The following is a 15,942-nucleotide window of genomic DNA, read 5'->3' on the forward strand; positions in this document are numbered from 1 at the left end:
TAGAAACAAGGTTGCTTCACATGTCAATCCAAAGTCCCTCTCCCTTTCCCTCCCCTCCTCCCACGCCCTCCCACCAACACCCTAATACCCCCTCATTTCCCCAGGGATGGTGAGGCCCTCCATGGGGGTGTCCATAGTCTGTCATTTCATCCAGGGCAGGGCCTAGACCCTCCCTCAAGAGTCCAGGCTAAGAGAGCATCCCTTATTGTTGGATGGGAGACCAAAGTCCATTTGTATGCCACGGATAAATATGGATCTACTACCCAAGGCTCAATAGATTTCCTAGGCCTATTCACTGACACCCCCATTCAGGGGGTCTTGATCAGTCCCATGCTGGATTCCCAGGCATCAGTCTGGAATTAAAGAGCTACCCCTTGTCAGGTCAGCTGTTTCTGGGGGTTAAACTAGCCCAGTCTTAACCCCTTTGATCATCAGTCCTCCCTCTCTGTCACTGGGTTACTTGCGTTAAGCTCAGTGTTTAGTTGTGGGAGTCTGCCTCGGCTTCTATCTGTTTCCCAGACTCTCTGGCCATGGGATTGTGGGCTGGCACTCCCCCAGATCTATGTCTAAACCCATATATGAGAGTATATACCATGTTTATATTTTTGTGACTGGGTTACCTCGCTCAGGATGGTTTCTTCTAGTGCCATCCATTTGCCTGCAAATTTCAGGATTCCATTGCTTTTTTTTCCACTGAATAGTACTCCATTGTGTAAATGTGCCATATTTTCTCTATTCACTCTTCAGTTGAGGGGCATCTAGGTTGCTTCCAGGTTCTGGCTATTACAAATAATGCTGCTATGAACATTGTGGAACAGACATCCTTTTGTATGAATGTGCATCTTTTGGGTATGTGCCTAAGAGTGGAATTGCTGGGTCTTGTGGTAGACTGATGCCCCTTTTCCTGAGGAATCTCCATACTGATTTCCAAAGTGGCTGTACAAGTTTGCACTCCCACCAACAGTATAGGAATGTTCCCTTCTTCACATCCTCTGCGGCATAAACTGTCCTTGGAGTTTTTTATTTTAGCCATTCTGACAGGAGTAAGATGGTATCTCATAGTTGTTTTGATTTGCATTTCACAGATGGCTAGGGATGTAGAGCACTTTCTTAAGTGTCTCTGAGCCATTTTAGACACCTCTACTGAGAATTCTCTATTTAGTTCTGTATCCCACTTTTTGATTGGATCCTTTGGTGTTTTGGAGACTTGCTTCTTGAGTTCTTCGTAAATTTTGGAGATCAGCCCTCTGTCAGATGTGGGGTTACTGAGTATCTTTTCCCATTCTGTGGGTTGCCTTTTTGTCTTGCTAACTGTGTCCTTTGCCTTACAGAAGCTTCTCAGTTTCAGAAGGTCCCATTTATTAATTGTTGATTTTAGTGTCTGTGCTACTGGTGTTATGTTCAGGAAGCAGTCTCCTGTACCAATTCATTCTAGGGTACCTCCCATTTCTCCTCTAAGAGGTTCGGTGTGGCTGAATTTATGTTGAGGTCTTTGATCCATTTGGATTTGAGTTTTGTGCATGCCGATAGACATGGTTCTATCTGCAGTCTTCTACATGTCAGCCTCCAGTTATTCCAGCACCATTTGTTGAAGATTCTTTCTTTTTTCCATTGTATAATTTTAGCTTCTTTGTCAAAAATCAGGTGTTCATATGTGTATGGGTTAATATCAGGGAGTTCAATTCGATTCCATTGTTCTGTCTATTTTTGTGCCAATACCAAGCTGTTTTCAGGACTATAGTTCTGTAATACAGCTTGAAGTCAGGTGTGGTGATGCATCCGGACATCCATCATTCTTTAGTTTTCCCTTTTCAACACAGAAACATGGCTTTATCTCTCTTCTGGGTACAATTTTGTTTTGTTTTTTGATTTTGTTGTGGTTTTTTTTTGGTTTCTTTTTTTTTCAAATTGGATTTTCCTTCATTTTCAAGGAAAGGGTTAAATATCTCATTAACCTCACTTTTGTCCAAGTAATCTTCAATATCGACTCTTACATTCTATGTAGTAAAGATTTGAAAACACAACTTTCACATCTGTTTTTATTTATAATCAGAAAAGTAAGCAGTTGTTTGAAGAAAATCAGATACAATACATCATGTAGTTTGGCACCATTTTTCCTCCTGGAATTCTACCCATTAATTAGCCAATTACTCCACTACTCTACTTGCCATTCAGCCATCAGCTGATTTTCTTCACACACACACACACACACACACACACACACACACACACACACACACTCCAAAGAAACAAGTCTTTCTTTCTTTGTCCCCAAATTATTATTTTTGACGCAGCTCTCTCTCTCTCTCTCTCTCTCTCTCTCTCTCTCTCTCTCTCTCTCTCTCTCTCTCTCTCTCTCTCTCTCTCCTTTATGCCCACCCTTTCCTATAATCTGTTCTTTTCTCAGGTATCAGCAGGCTTCTGCTCAACCTGTTGGAATCCTTGCATACTGAAATTCCACATGAATGACTGACAAGTAGATCAGTCCTTCACCGCGTTCAGTTTGGCAGTCAGCTCAAGTTTCTCCCCAGCATCTAGACACAGCTGTCTCTTCTTCAGTGAGCTCACCCAGTCTTAGGCACAGAGGTCACTGCTTAGCATCCTTATGGCTCTCTGAGCAAACAAAAACCTGGAAATCAGATTATTTCTTTCTTTAAAGTTGTTCTTCTGTTCAGGGACACTGGTGCATCAAGCCCTTCTAGGATCACTGATCATGTCTTTACTCCATAGACACCCAAGACTTTCTCGAGAAGAAGCAAGTGACTCACTATACACAGTCAGAGCCAGGGATCCAGAAAAGAGAGTGAATCTGTTTTGGTAGTCAGAGTGGAAGAAAACTGGAGTGTTTTAGGCTTCCACATTTCTAAAAGTATCTTTTTCATCCATTTGGTCAATTATAACCAAAATAAATGTATTTTTAAAATTAGAAAAGCAGAATAGCATGTATACTAAGGATGCTTCCTTACTCAGTATTCAAATTTACTAGAAACCTACAGCTGCTCCAAAAGTAAATTGCATCTGCTTTGAAAAGGAAAAATGAAGAATCATATTTTTACATGATTTAAAACTAAGGACACCCTATAATTAATTAATCTGTATAACACAGATCTATATCTGTCCTTTGGGACATACACAAAACTGCTTTCAGCAAAGAATTTCTTCGGGTACCTACTGAAAAGACAAATCTCCAATCAATTGCTAATATTAAGCCAACAAACACTTTCTAAAAAGAAATATTAACAATATGCAACTAACCACTTTTCCCTAAATGTGTGTGCTATAAATATTCATATTTAGACAGATGTTATGTGGTAGAAAATGATTCAGCCTCCATCCCTCCAAGTATAGAATGGAAGTCCCATAAACCGCTGTTGTGGAATTTAGTCTCTGTGTCTCCACAAAGCTTTTATCCTGCAAAGGTCTCCAAAGTCCTGAGGCCCCCGCATCCATTTCCATAGGTTCTGACTCTGGTAGAGCTACAGTCCCTGTTAACCTCGTGTCTCTCCACACTCATTAACATTTTTATAGCTTACCCTGTTTTTCATGATATTGCTCTATTGGGAGCTATTTTGTGAAATGAAGCAATTATTTCCCCCATGCCCCATGCTAACTCTTATTTCTTGAAAAGAACAATTAATATTAGTTAGACTGGAGACAAGAGAAGGAAATTGTGATTATCAGTTTAAAAAAAAAAAAAACAACAAACCCCTTGATGCGGTACCAAATTAAAATGTATTCCAATAAAGGGGGAAAAGCCCAAAACAAGTTTTATGGTTATAAAAAAGAATGGGTACAAATGGCCAGGCAACTATAATCCTTACAAATGCTGACTATGACAGGTAGGAAAAGTACAGTTTTAAAATTAACATTTCCCTAATAAAAAATCAGAAAAATGGGTCATTACATATAACAACTACCCTCTAAAAGAAAGAATGACCCCAATGCAGGTTTTCTTTGTTGTTTTTGTTTTCCTTTGTTTTTCATTATACTAGATAGACCAAACACAGAGAAGTGAGGAATCATTGTGAAGAAAGTATTTTGGTATCTTTTAAATGTCCGTAATGTCTAATTCATTTCAAACACAGAAACCCTTAAAGTCTTCTAGAATGCTAAACAGAGTAAGAGTTAGCTGTGGAGTTCTGTGGTTGAGTTGGGTTTTCTGTAAATCTTGACCCTGTGTATCCAAAGCTTTAACAGCTGCTCACCCTCCATTCCACTGTCCCTGGAATGATGTCACTCTGGTCCCTCAAAGGCACAGCATTGCCTTGTTTGCCAGTGACTCCCAAATGGTACTCACAAAGCCTAGTATATCTTCTGAATTCCAAATCTACCCATAAGTGGTCACTCAGCATCCTTAGTGGATGGCTCAAGGAAAACAATTCATCTGGGGTTAGGGAGATGGTTCAGCAGTTAAGAGTACTTGCTGATCTTCCAGGGGATATAAGTCCAGATCCCAGAACCCATGTTTGTGAGGTCACAGTCACTTGTAACTGCAACTTTAGAGGTTCTGGGATGTTCTTCCAACCTCCATCATCACCGATGTGCACAGACATACAGAGAGACAGAGACAAAGACATACACATAAATTAAGAAATTCTTAAACATTCCCTTACTTATAAGTTTTATGTATATGGGTATTTTGTCTGCATGTATGTGCACCAGAAGAGATAGATGGTTGTGAGCCAGCATGACATTACTAGGAACTGAACTCAGGACCATTTTTATAAAAAGGTCAGGGTAAAGGATATAGTCAAGAAAATAAAATTTTAGGAGCTGGAGAGAGAGCTCAGAGGTTAAGAACACTTGCTGCTCTCTCCCAGAACCCAAGTTCTGTTGCCAGCACCCACACGGCAGCTAACAACGATCTGTTACACCAGTTCCAGGCCACCCAGCACTGTCCTCTTATCACCGGGGCACCAAGCATGCTTGCTGTCCCCACACTCACACACAGACAAACACTCACACATAAAAATAAAAATAAACATTTTTAAAGAAAATGTAATTCTAGAAACAACGTAAATTTATTGTCTTTTGGAAAATATATGGGTGAGAGTTTGCATTAGTCTTCAGCTGTTACTGCAAACAATTCAGCAATTTAGGGTTCACTAAGCTAAAGTAGTGGTATTTGGAGCTGTTTTCCCTCTGGAGCCTCTAGGAGAGACTGTATGTCCATCCCCTTGCCTTTCCCACATTCCTTCCTTTGTGTACTTCTTCCTGCAAGTGCAAGGTAACAGCAGACAGCATCCTTCCCACACTTAGCTTTCTTCTCCTTTTTCTGTCTCATGTTCACAATTTAATGATGACAGCAAAATTATCCACTTGCTAAATCTGGGTCAATTTAGGTAACCTATGATAATCATCCCATCTCAAGGTTTGTGCCTTACACAAATACCTCATCCTTTATGGAAATCTCTTATGTCATAAGATACAATGCACAAAATTGTCATTGGAGAAGAGGTGTTACTGTGCTAAAACAAGGTACATTTACACAGTCAAGGACCATTAGGCTGCAACTTAATTTAATCAGGTTAGTTTACATCTTGATGAAATCCAACACATGGTAGATTAGTTTAAGATAAAATTGATTGCTACTCAAATTCCAGTGATAATATCACTACTGTTCTAATTATCCAAATAAACTCCTCAGTGAACTAATGCTGTGAAATGACAATAATAATAATTAGAAATAACAAAGTGTCTAAATTGATCTAATCTCTCCATTGGTAAGAAATTGTAAAAGGAGAAAGAGAAATAAATATATTCTACTCTGTCCCCTTCTGATCTGAACTCAGAACCTATTCTAACTACTTTTGGAGAGTCACAATGATGTCATGTGTGTCTGCTTATGGGGGGGAGTCAATAAAAACTTGAGTCGCTGTCAGAGAGCTCAGTGGTTTGACCAGTGATTTCTATCAGCTTCACAAATCCTCCATATCAATTAACTATGTGGCTTAGCCAATACAGAAAGTAAAATAATAATAGCAACAATAACAAATGATGGTGTATAAGTGTTTCTGAAAGATTCATTCAGGTGTCATGTTCACCCACGAGATCTTTATTGGATATTGCTACATACGTCTTCAAAAATCATATTACCGTATTTGTAGATGTGGTTTCATTTTTTGCAAGTACTGTAATTACGTCCATAGTTAATTTTTCTCTGAAAAATAAAGACATCCTGTGTTTTTCTCAGTGGTGATTTTGTGCAGCCTTAACTCGTAGCCTTCTTTTTTACTAAAACTGAACATGATAGCTAACTGTATCTAGTACCTTTGCCTGGACTGCAAAAATCACAGATCTGAAACAAGCAGTTACAAAACAGATTTTTGCGAACTTCCATCTCCAACAATGCATTTCTTTCATTGAGCTTAAGAAATTTTGGCACAGGAATTTATTACTGCTGCTCATCACGGTTGCACATTAGTCTTGACTAAATGGTCAATCAGTCTAAAAGGATACTGCACACTACTAAATTAGCTTGAATCAGATTTCTGGAGACAAGCCAATCAGGCCAGATGGTTTTTAGTCTGCAGGATGTCACTTCCCAGACACCAGCATGAATGAGATACTAACAGAATGCTACTTCTGCAGTAGAACCACAAAATTTCTCCTTTACAGCCATGTGACACTGATTGGTTGTTAGTAACCAGAATCCTAAGGAATCGCTGATGTTACTTGTTATCAGATGGTGAGACACTGTTTCTCCTACTGCTTTATGCTATTTTATTTTCATTAAAAATAACGTAACTTTCATATAAATTATCCGGATCATGATTCCCTCTCCTCCATCTACTCCCAGATCCTCCCCACCTCTCACCTGTCTAACTCCATGACTTTTTCTCTCTCTCAAAAAATAAACAGGCAAATAAAAAGAAAAGCAGAGACAAAAAGAAAACAAAGTAGAAGCATGAGAAATGCATATACATACAGACACATACACCCCACAAGAAGACAAAATCTAAAACCAAAATATATAAGCAAAGACCAGTAAATTTTTTAAAAAGCAATATGAGACAAAAAATAAATTCTCAAAAAAATACCTTTGAGTACAGTTTGATTGCTCATCTGCTGAACATGGGGCCTGCCCTTAGGTGTAATTTGTGTACCCGGTAAGACTCTCTTGAAGAAACTAATTTTTTCCTTTTTAAGTGGTTGTTGATTGGAGATAGCTTCTTGGTTGGGGATGGGAGCTTGTGTCCACTTCCCCATCTCAGAGCTGAGTCCCTGTCTGGTTTGGATCTCTTCAGGACCCGGCCTGGTGCCACAGTCTCTCTGAGTTCGTATGTGCTGCAGTCCTGTTGTGTCTTGAAGACCCTGTTTCCTCGGTAAGATCCATTCCCTCTGGTTCTTACAATCTTTCTGCCTCTTCTTCTCCAGATTCCCTTTGATAAAGACTTCCAATTTAGGACTGAGCGCTCCTGAGCCTCTCACTCTGCACACTGTCTGCTTGTGGGTCTCTACATTAGTTCCTATCTCCTACAGGAGAAAACTACTCTGATGATGGCTGATGAGATACTGATCTATGGACATAGAGCAGTGACCTCAACTTTCCTAATACTGAAACCCTTTAACACAGTTCCTCATGTTGTGGTGACCCCAACCATAAAATTATCCTGTCGCTACTTTACAACTGCAATTTTGCTACTGTTATGAATCATATAGGCAGTTTATCTAATATGAGACCCTGAAAGGGTTCAAAACCCACAGCTTGAAAAGTGCTGGAATAGCGGAAAAGTCATATTATTGCTGCTTTCTTCTAGCAAAATAATAACAACTGTTATTCCCCTAAGCCAATGGCCTGTATAGTCTCAGATTCTTGGCCACTGAGTAATGTTAGGCATGGGTTCCATCTCAGGGAGGAGGCTTTAAATCCAATCAGAGAGTGGCTTATTATTGCCACAATGTTTGTGCCACTATTTCCCTAGTATACCATTGCAGGCAGGTTCCCATTGTCAAGGGATTGCATCAGTGACAGCATTTACCTTTCTCCTCTGGTAGTGAGCAGAGTACCTTCCAATACCAAGAACACTAGTCAACAGGTCACCTGCTGCTTTTATATTACTCCTAGAGGAAAAGTTTCTATCGAAAACATCAATATTCTAGACACAATGTGAAGTCCAGGGAAGGGTGGCCTTCTGAAGAGTTGGAAAGTAAATTGCTTACAATGCTGTCTGTGAGTCCCACACTACTGATATCACTTGGAGCTCTTTAGACTGAGATCTTTGTAGCAACCCAAATCTACTAAATCAAAATCTGTATTATCACAAAATTCCCAGGAAGTCCACTTTAATTCAATATAGAGACATGATATATCTGAGATGACAAATAGGCAATTACTCTGATTTGATTAGCGTACATTGTTTATCTACACACATATTGAAATGTCTTGTTGAATTCCATAAATATATACAATTAATTATGTGCAAATTGAAAACTGATGGCCTGTATTGGAATATCTGTACTCTATGCTTGTCTACCAGAGAAAACAAACTTTGTCCCAAAAACCATACCTTTTTTGAAAGTCCTGTTTTTTAACAATTTTGTGCACAATTAATTTTGTAAGCCCCTTACATGCTATTCTGCCTTTTCTACTTATTTTATATGTACATGTTAATTATATGTGCCCAAGATAACCTCTCAAAAATGCTATACGAATTATGTTAGGAATACATTCCATTGAGTTATCTACTTCAGACAAAGTTAAGTTTAAATTCTGCTGTAACTTGTATCTTTTTTCTTTTAAAAAAATGGTTATCATTTCATCATGTATGCAGGCATGCATTCATGAACAAGAGTGTAGGAATACTCTGTGTATACACATGCACGAATGCATGCGGTACATCACATTTGTAGCTGTCAGAGAACAACTGAGGAATTAATTGTCTTCGCCCGTTACTTTTGTGTGCATCCTGGAGATTAAACTCCAGTCACAAGGCTTGCACAGAAAGTGCTTCTACATGCTGATCCATCATCTTGCTGGCCCAGTAACTAAGCATCTTCAGCACACTTTGTATAACAGCTCTCATTTGTTTGGCAGCTCTTTGGGAGAGACTTTTGTAACTTTCAATATTGAATACTCCATCATGCATTGGCCCTACTAAGGCACTTAATATTTACCAAGTTCAATTCTTATTACCATCCAATGAAAGCCTGTTTAGAGGGAAAAACATGTAAACATCACATAAAAGAGAATTGTTGTCTTTGTGCACATGGAACAGCCTAGAACACCCAGGCATATGGCTTATGATTCAGCAAGCTAAGGAGGTGGCAGCTACAGTGTAGCAAAAGCAGAGTTTCCCTGCAGAACAGGTTGCTGTCCCCAAAGGGAGTTCTGCCTCCCCCTCAGGTCTTTACAAAGGCAAGCACCACTGAGCTGTAAATCCACACACCTCAGCCATGTCCTGAAAAATACACACAGATGCTAGGCTTGTGCCTGAGATAAACTCAATCCAAATTCATATTCCATGTCTGTTTCTCAAAAAGCTCAGGCTGGGGGTTGGGAGTAAATATTTTATTCCCTATGTTCTCATCCAGGAAACAAAATTATGAATATTTAAGCCATGTCCAATGTCAGTGCCTCATCAGAAAGCCAATAGGTTCCAAATCAAAACTCCAAAAGGACAGTAACAGAAAGAATATGAATATTTAATCTTCAATAGAAATGTGGTCCTTAAAGATGTAATTTTTCAAAACTGGCTGTTTAGGAACAATATGCAGTAGACATTTACAATAACTTTAAAATGTTCAAAGTTAGTATATAGAACCTTGTTGAGAGCTGTGTATCATAATAATTAATATAAAGGTTATTATTTAACACTAATAACATTTTGGTAACTTGAATTTATTACCATTTAAAGTAGAAATTTATAATGGGGTTTATAATTCTCTAGTTTGGCTTAAAAACAATAGCCATAAATTTTTAATATACTTTATCAGTTAATAAGTTTAAATATGTGTCTAAAATATGTAAATACACAGATGACATTTGAAGACAGGGACGACCTTTTGTGATTTAATTGAGATACAAGTAGGTCGGCTGGGTGGTGGTGGCACATGCTTTTAAATCTAGCACTAGGGAGGCAGAGGCAGTGGGATCTCTGTGGTTTCGAGACATGTCTGGGCTTTACACGTAGAAACCCTGTCTCAAAAAACCAAAAAGAAAACAGAAAAGAACGTGGGCTGAAGAATTCGTCCAGTGTCATTTATGACCTTTTTGTTTTCCTTTTCAATTCTGACATTAAACCACATGATGTTCAGATATGGCATCATTTTTGCATGTTAAGGTAAAAACCAAGATTTTTTTTCATTTGTTTTCTTCTTCTACTTTTCTTTTTTATCTTTTTTTTATTTGAATTAGAAACAAGCTTGCTTCACATATCAATCCCAGCTCCCTCTCTGTCCCCTCCTCCCCTGCCCCACCACCAATCCCCATTAGCCCCTCACCCAATCCCCAATCTGCTTCCCAGGGAGGATAAGGCCTGCCATGGGGGATTTCCAGAGTCTGCCATTTCATCCAAATCAGGACCTGGGCCCACCCCCATGTGTCCAGGCTGAGAGAGCATTCCTCCATGTGGAATGGGCACCCAAAGTCCATTTGTATGCCAGGGATAAATACTGATCTACTACCCAAAGGCCCCATGATTGTCTAGGCCTCCACATTCGGGGGTCTGGATAACTCTCATGCTGGCCTCTCAGCTGGCCTCCCCTTGTGCAGGTCAGCTGTGTCTGTGGCTTTTACCAGCCTGGTCTTGACCCCTTTGCTCATCACTCCTCCCTCTCTGACACTGGGTTCCAGGTGTTCAGTTCACTGATTAGCTGTGGGTGTCTGCCTCTGCTTCCATCAACCACTGGATGAAGGTTCATGTTTGTCTTTTTGTGACTGGGTTACCTCACTCAGGATGGTTTCTTCTAGTGCCATCCATTGCCTAAAAATTTCAAGATTCCATTGATTTTTCCGCTGAGAAGTACTTCATCTTCAATGTGTAAATATATCACATTTTCTCTGTCCATTTTTCAGTTGAGGGGCATCTAGGTTGCTTCCATGTTCTGACTATTACAAATAATGCTACTATGAACATAGAGGAACAAACGTCCTTGTTTTATGAATGTGCGTCTTTTGGGTATATGCCTAAGAGTGGAATTGCTGGGTCTTGTGGTAGACTGATGCCCCTTTTCCTGAGGAATCTCCATACTGATCTCCACAATGACTGCCCAAGTTGTCATTCCCACCAGCAGTGGAGGAGTGTACCCCTTTCTCCACATCCTCTCCAGCATAAATTGGCTTTGGGGTTTTTTGTCTTAGCCATTCTGACAGGAGTGAGATCGTATCTCAGAATTGTTTTGATTTGCATTTCCCTAATGTCTATGAATGTTGCGCACTTTCTTAAGTGTCAGCCATTTTAGACTCCTCTATTGAGAATTCTCTATGTAGTTCTGTATCCCACTTTATGATTGGATCCTTTGGTGTTTTGGAGACTTGCTTCTTGAATTCTTCGTAAATTTTGGAGATCTGTCAGATGTGGGGTTGGTGAATATCTTTTCCCATTCTGTGGGCTGTGGTTTTGTCTTGTTGACTGTGGCCTTTGTCTTACAGAAGCTTCTCAGTTTCAGGGGGTCCCAATTGTTAATTGTCCATTTCAGTGTCTCTGCTAATAGTGTTATGTTCAGGAAGCTGTCTCCTGTACCAATTCGTTTAAGGGTACTTTCTCTTCTAAAAGGTTCATTGTGGCTGGCTTTTTTTGAGGTCTTTGATCCATTTGGACTTAAGTTTTGTGTATGGCGATAGACACGGATCTATCTGCAGTCTTCTACATGCCAGCATCCAGTTATGCCAGCACCACTTTTTGAAGATGCTTTCTTTTTTCCATTGTATAACATTGTATAATTTTAGCTTCTTTGTCAAAAATCAGATGTTTATACATGTATGGGTTAATATTGGGGTGTTCAATTTGATTCCATTGGTCTACCTGTCTATTTTTGTGCCAATACCAAGCTGTTTTCAGGACTACTAACTCTATAATAGAGCTTGAAGTCAGGGATGGTGATGCCTCCGGACATTGCTTTGTTGAACAGGGTTTTTTTGCCTATCCTGGGTCCATTGTTTTTCCATATAAAATTGATTATTGTTCTTTCAAGGTCTGTGAAGAATTGTGATGGGATTTTGATGGGGATTGCATTGACTCTGTAGATTGCTTTTGGCAAGATTGCCATTTTTACTGTTGATCCTACCTATCCAAGAGCATGGGATATCACTCCATTTTCTGGTGTCTTCTTTGATTTCTTTAAAGACTCAAAGTTCTTGCTATACAGGTCTTTCACTTGTTTGATTAGTGTTACCCCAAGGTATTTTATGTTGTTTGTGGCAATTGTAAAGGGTGATGTTTCTCTGATTTCTTTCTCAGCCCTTTCTTTGTCTGTATATAGTAGGGCTACTGATTTTTTTGAGTTGATCTTGTATCCTGCCACTTTGCTGAAGGGGTTTATCAGCTGTAGGAGTTCCCTGGTAGAGTTTTTTGGATCACTTATGTAAACTATCATATCTTCTGCAAATAGTAAAAGTGTGACTTCTTCCTTTCCAATTTGTATCCCCTTGATTTCCTTTTGTTGTCTTAACTAGAACTTTAAGTACAATATTGAAGAGGTATGAAGAGAGTGGAGAGCCTTGTCTTGTTCCTGATTTTAGAAGAATCGCCTTGAGTTTTTTTCTCCATTTAGTTTGATGTTGGCTGTTGGTTTGCTGCACATAGCTTTTATGATGTTTAGGTATGTTTCTATTATCCCAGATCTCTCTGAGACCTTTATCATGAATGGGTGTTGGATTTTTTCAAAGGCTTTTTCAGCATCTAGTGAGATGATCATGTTATTTTTGTTTCTCAGCTTGTTTATATGGTGGATTACATTGATGGATTTGATATGTTTAATCATCCCTGCATCCCTGGGATGAAACCTACTTGATCATCGTCTTTGAAGGCCTCTATTATTTTTATGAAGTTGTTTTTAAGGTCATTCTCTTCTGCTTCATTTGCATTGGACTTTTCGAGTCTTGCTGTTGTAGAGTCTCTATACTCTGGCAGTGATACTGATTTTTTGTTGCTGAGTGTGTTTTTATATTGTCTCCTTCACATCCCTTCTTCCAGTGGGTACAAAAAGATCCTCTTCCTTACCTGGGGATGGGAGCCACAATGACAGTCCCCAGGTACAGGCTTATTCTAGTTTTCTGAATCCAGAATTTTCCTCTCATTTTGGTTAATAATCAGGTGTTCTAGGGAAGTTTCAAAAATTGAGCACTCTTTAGAATATAAGCACTCAACATAAAGACTTGTAAAGCAAGAGCAGACAAGCACTCTTCCATATATACAGAGATAATGACTCCAAAACCTCGACATACCCCAAGGGCCTCAGGCACTCAAATTTCATGTATTGGTTTTCTTCTTGGCAATTGGTATTTCTGTTTATGTTCTGTTTTCTTGGGTAAAATTTTCCTTAGCTAAACTATCACAAAATGATTGATGTTTCTGAATGTAATCCATATATACATTGTAGATTTATCACATTGTAAAATGAAACTCCAAAATAATCTTACCAAATAAGGAAAGACAAATACTGTTAGCTAGTATGGCTGTGCTATAAATTTAAAATGAAGATGTTATGATCAGTACTTTCTATGTAGCAAAGAGTTCACCTTAAATGCTTTTAAGGACATAGAATTGTTCATTACTTGCTTTGGAATATTGAACATCAAGACAAATTTAATTGCAATGAGTATTCTGGATAGCCATCTAAATATCATAAGAGTTGGAATTGGAAATACATTAAAATATCATACTAGATATATATGTTAATATTTTCAAGATAATTTCAGTAAGTCCTTATATGTTTTCCCTAGTCCAATCATCATGAGTATTATTTTAGAGAAGCACAGTATCATATTTTCAATAATAAATGGCAGTTAAATGATGTTACACAATTATGAAGAACAAATTAAGTTAAATGAAGAAAGAAAATAACAAATATTAGAGTATAACTAAGCAAAATACAGAATAGGAAAAGAGATAGAAAAATCCATGGTGTTACACTATAACCATTTTTACAAAGATCAACCAAGTTGACAAACCCATAGCTAGGCCAAATAATAAAATGTCAATGAAAATTAAAAACTAGAACTGAAAGAGAATGCAGTGCAATATCTTGGAGCAGAGTGTGTATGAGAAGATTATAAGGAAACATTGTGAAATATGATAGGATAACCTAGGAAAAGTGGACAAATTTTTTATGAGCCTAAAGCTCACCAAGAACCATGAAGAATAAAAAAATATGAATAGGCATATTTGCATCCATTTCACTAGGAAATGAAAACAGACATTCTCTTGGAGTAGTTTATACCAAGGGTGAACTAGAATTTGAATTCCCCATTTCTTGCCCCATATCTTCCGTCTATCTGTAGTTTGAGGTGCATGGCCTGTCTGTCATCTTCTGAATGGGTCTTATCTGTGTCTATCCCTGTAGGATCCTGTTGTGGCCTATGCCTAACAAAGGGCTTTATTTTTATTGAACAGCACAGAAAGCATGGCATGAGAAGGAAACTGGGAATTTTTTAATACAAGTCTTGAAGGGAAAAAGTTACTTTCAGACCCCAGCTAACCAGGAAAGCAGTCAAAACCACACACAGATGTTATCAACCCATAACAAACATTTATGAGCTATTTAGTTTGTTTGCAACTGATTGACTGCTTTAGGCAACACACACAAATGCACATGAACTCACACATGCACATACATTCTTTTAGGTCAAAGGTACATAGTTTAAGACTACAACATGAGCTGACCAAGGACAACCACAAAAGATACGTTAAAGTGGACAAGAGAAAGACCACAGGGCCTCAACTTTATACAGACAACTATAGGCAACTAAGGAATGTTGAAAATAGGTGGAATAGTCTTACCAAAGAAGAACACACAGGTTGGTTATCTAATACCAAAAGTTGACCCATAAAAATATACATGAAAGTAACATCAAACAGACTGAGCAAGAATTTATGTACTCAGGAATATATATACACAAACACACGTATATATATATGTAACAACAATTCAATTAATAAAAGAGAGGCCATGAATTTGAAAGAGGATAAGAAGGCGTCTACGAAATCTCAGAAAATGAAGGACAATGTTTAAAAACTTTAAATAAATAAATCTAGGTAAGCTAATCTCACCTTGTAGAAGCTGATAGGAAGTCGAAGATACAGTAAGATGGTTACATTGTTTTACATTGTCTTATTTTTCTGTTTCTCTGTGTGTCTCTCTGTCTGTCTGTCTCCTCTCTCACTCTCTCTCTCTCCTCTATCTCTCTCTCCTCTGTCTCTCTCCTCTGTCTGTCTGTCTCTCTCTCCTCTCTCTCCTCTCTCTCTCTCCCTTCCTCCCTCCTCCACTCTCTCTCCCTCCCTCCCTCCCTCCTCCTCCCTCCCCCTCCCTCCCTCCCTCCCTCTCTCTCTCTCTCTCTCTCTCTCTCTCTCTCTCTCTCTCTCTCTCTCTCTCTCTTCATTTGCTTTTGTTTTGAGCCAGACTGTCTCTATGTGGTCCCGGAACTCACTATATAAACCACTCTGTCCTTGAATTCATAGAGATTCTCCTGTCTCTAACACCCAAGTGCTGGGGTTAAGGTGTGTGACACTATGCCTGCCACATTTTTTTTTCTTTAAAGGCTAGTAAAATGTAAACAACCTGAAAACACAGTAAGATAACATATTCAGTACATAGTCTTTTTTTTTTAGTTTAGAAACAGTCATATTTTACATATCAATCCCAGTTCCCTCTCCCTCCCATCATCCCATCCCCCACCCTCTCCCCTCATCCCTCATCCCATCCCCTTTCTGCTCCCCAGGGAGGGTGAGGTCTTCCATGGGGAATCATCAAAGTCTGTCATATCATTTGGGGCTGGGTCTA

The 15,942-nt window shown here is 38.9% G+C and overlaps 1 protein-coding gene across 3 annotated transcripts in view; it reads left to right on the forward strand.

The window, feature by feature from the left end:
- Htr1f (5-hydroxytryptamine receptor 1F) overlaps positions 1-15,942 on the forward strand; it is a 116,182-nt gene that overhangs the window by 40,402 nt on the left and 59,838 nt on the right. The window contains exon 3 of one of the 3 annotated variants that reach the window (XM_040750599.1): positions 7,248-7,325. The exons of the other annotated variants lie outside the window; for them this stretch is intronic. The gene's annotated coding sequence lies outside the window, so the exon portion shown is untranslated. The remainder of the gene's footprint in view (positions 1-7,247; positions 7,326-15,942) is intronic. 3 annotated transcript variants of the gene reach the window in all.

Source organism: Mesocricetus auratus, unplaced genomic scaffold, assembly GCF_017639785.1.
Source record: "Mesocricetus auratus isolate SY011 unplaced genomic scaffold, BCM_Maur_2.0 Super-Scaffold_100008, whole genome shotgun sequence".
NCBI classification, from domain to species: Eukaryota; Metazoa; Chordata; class Mammalia; order Rodentia; family Cricetidae; genus Mesocricetus; species Mesocricetus auratus.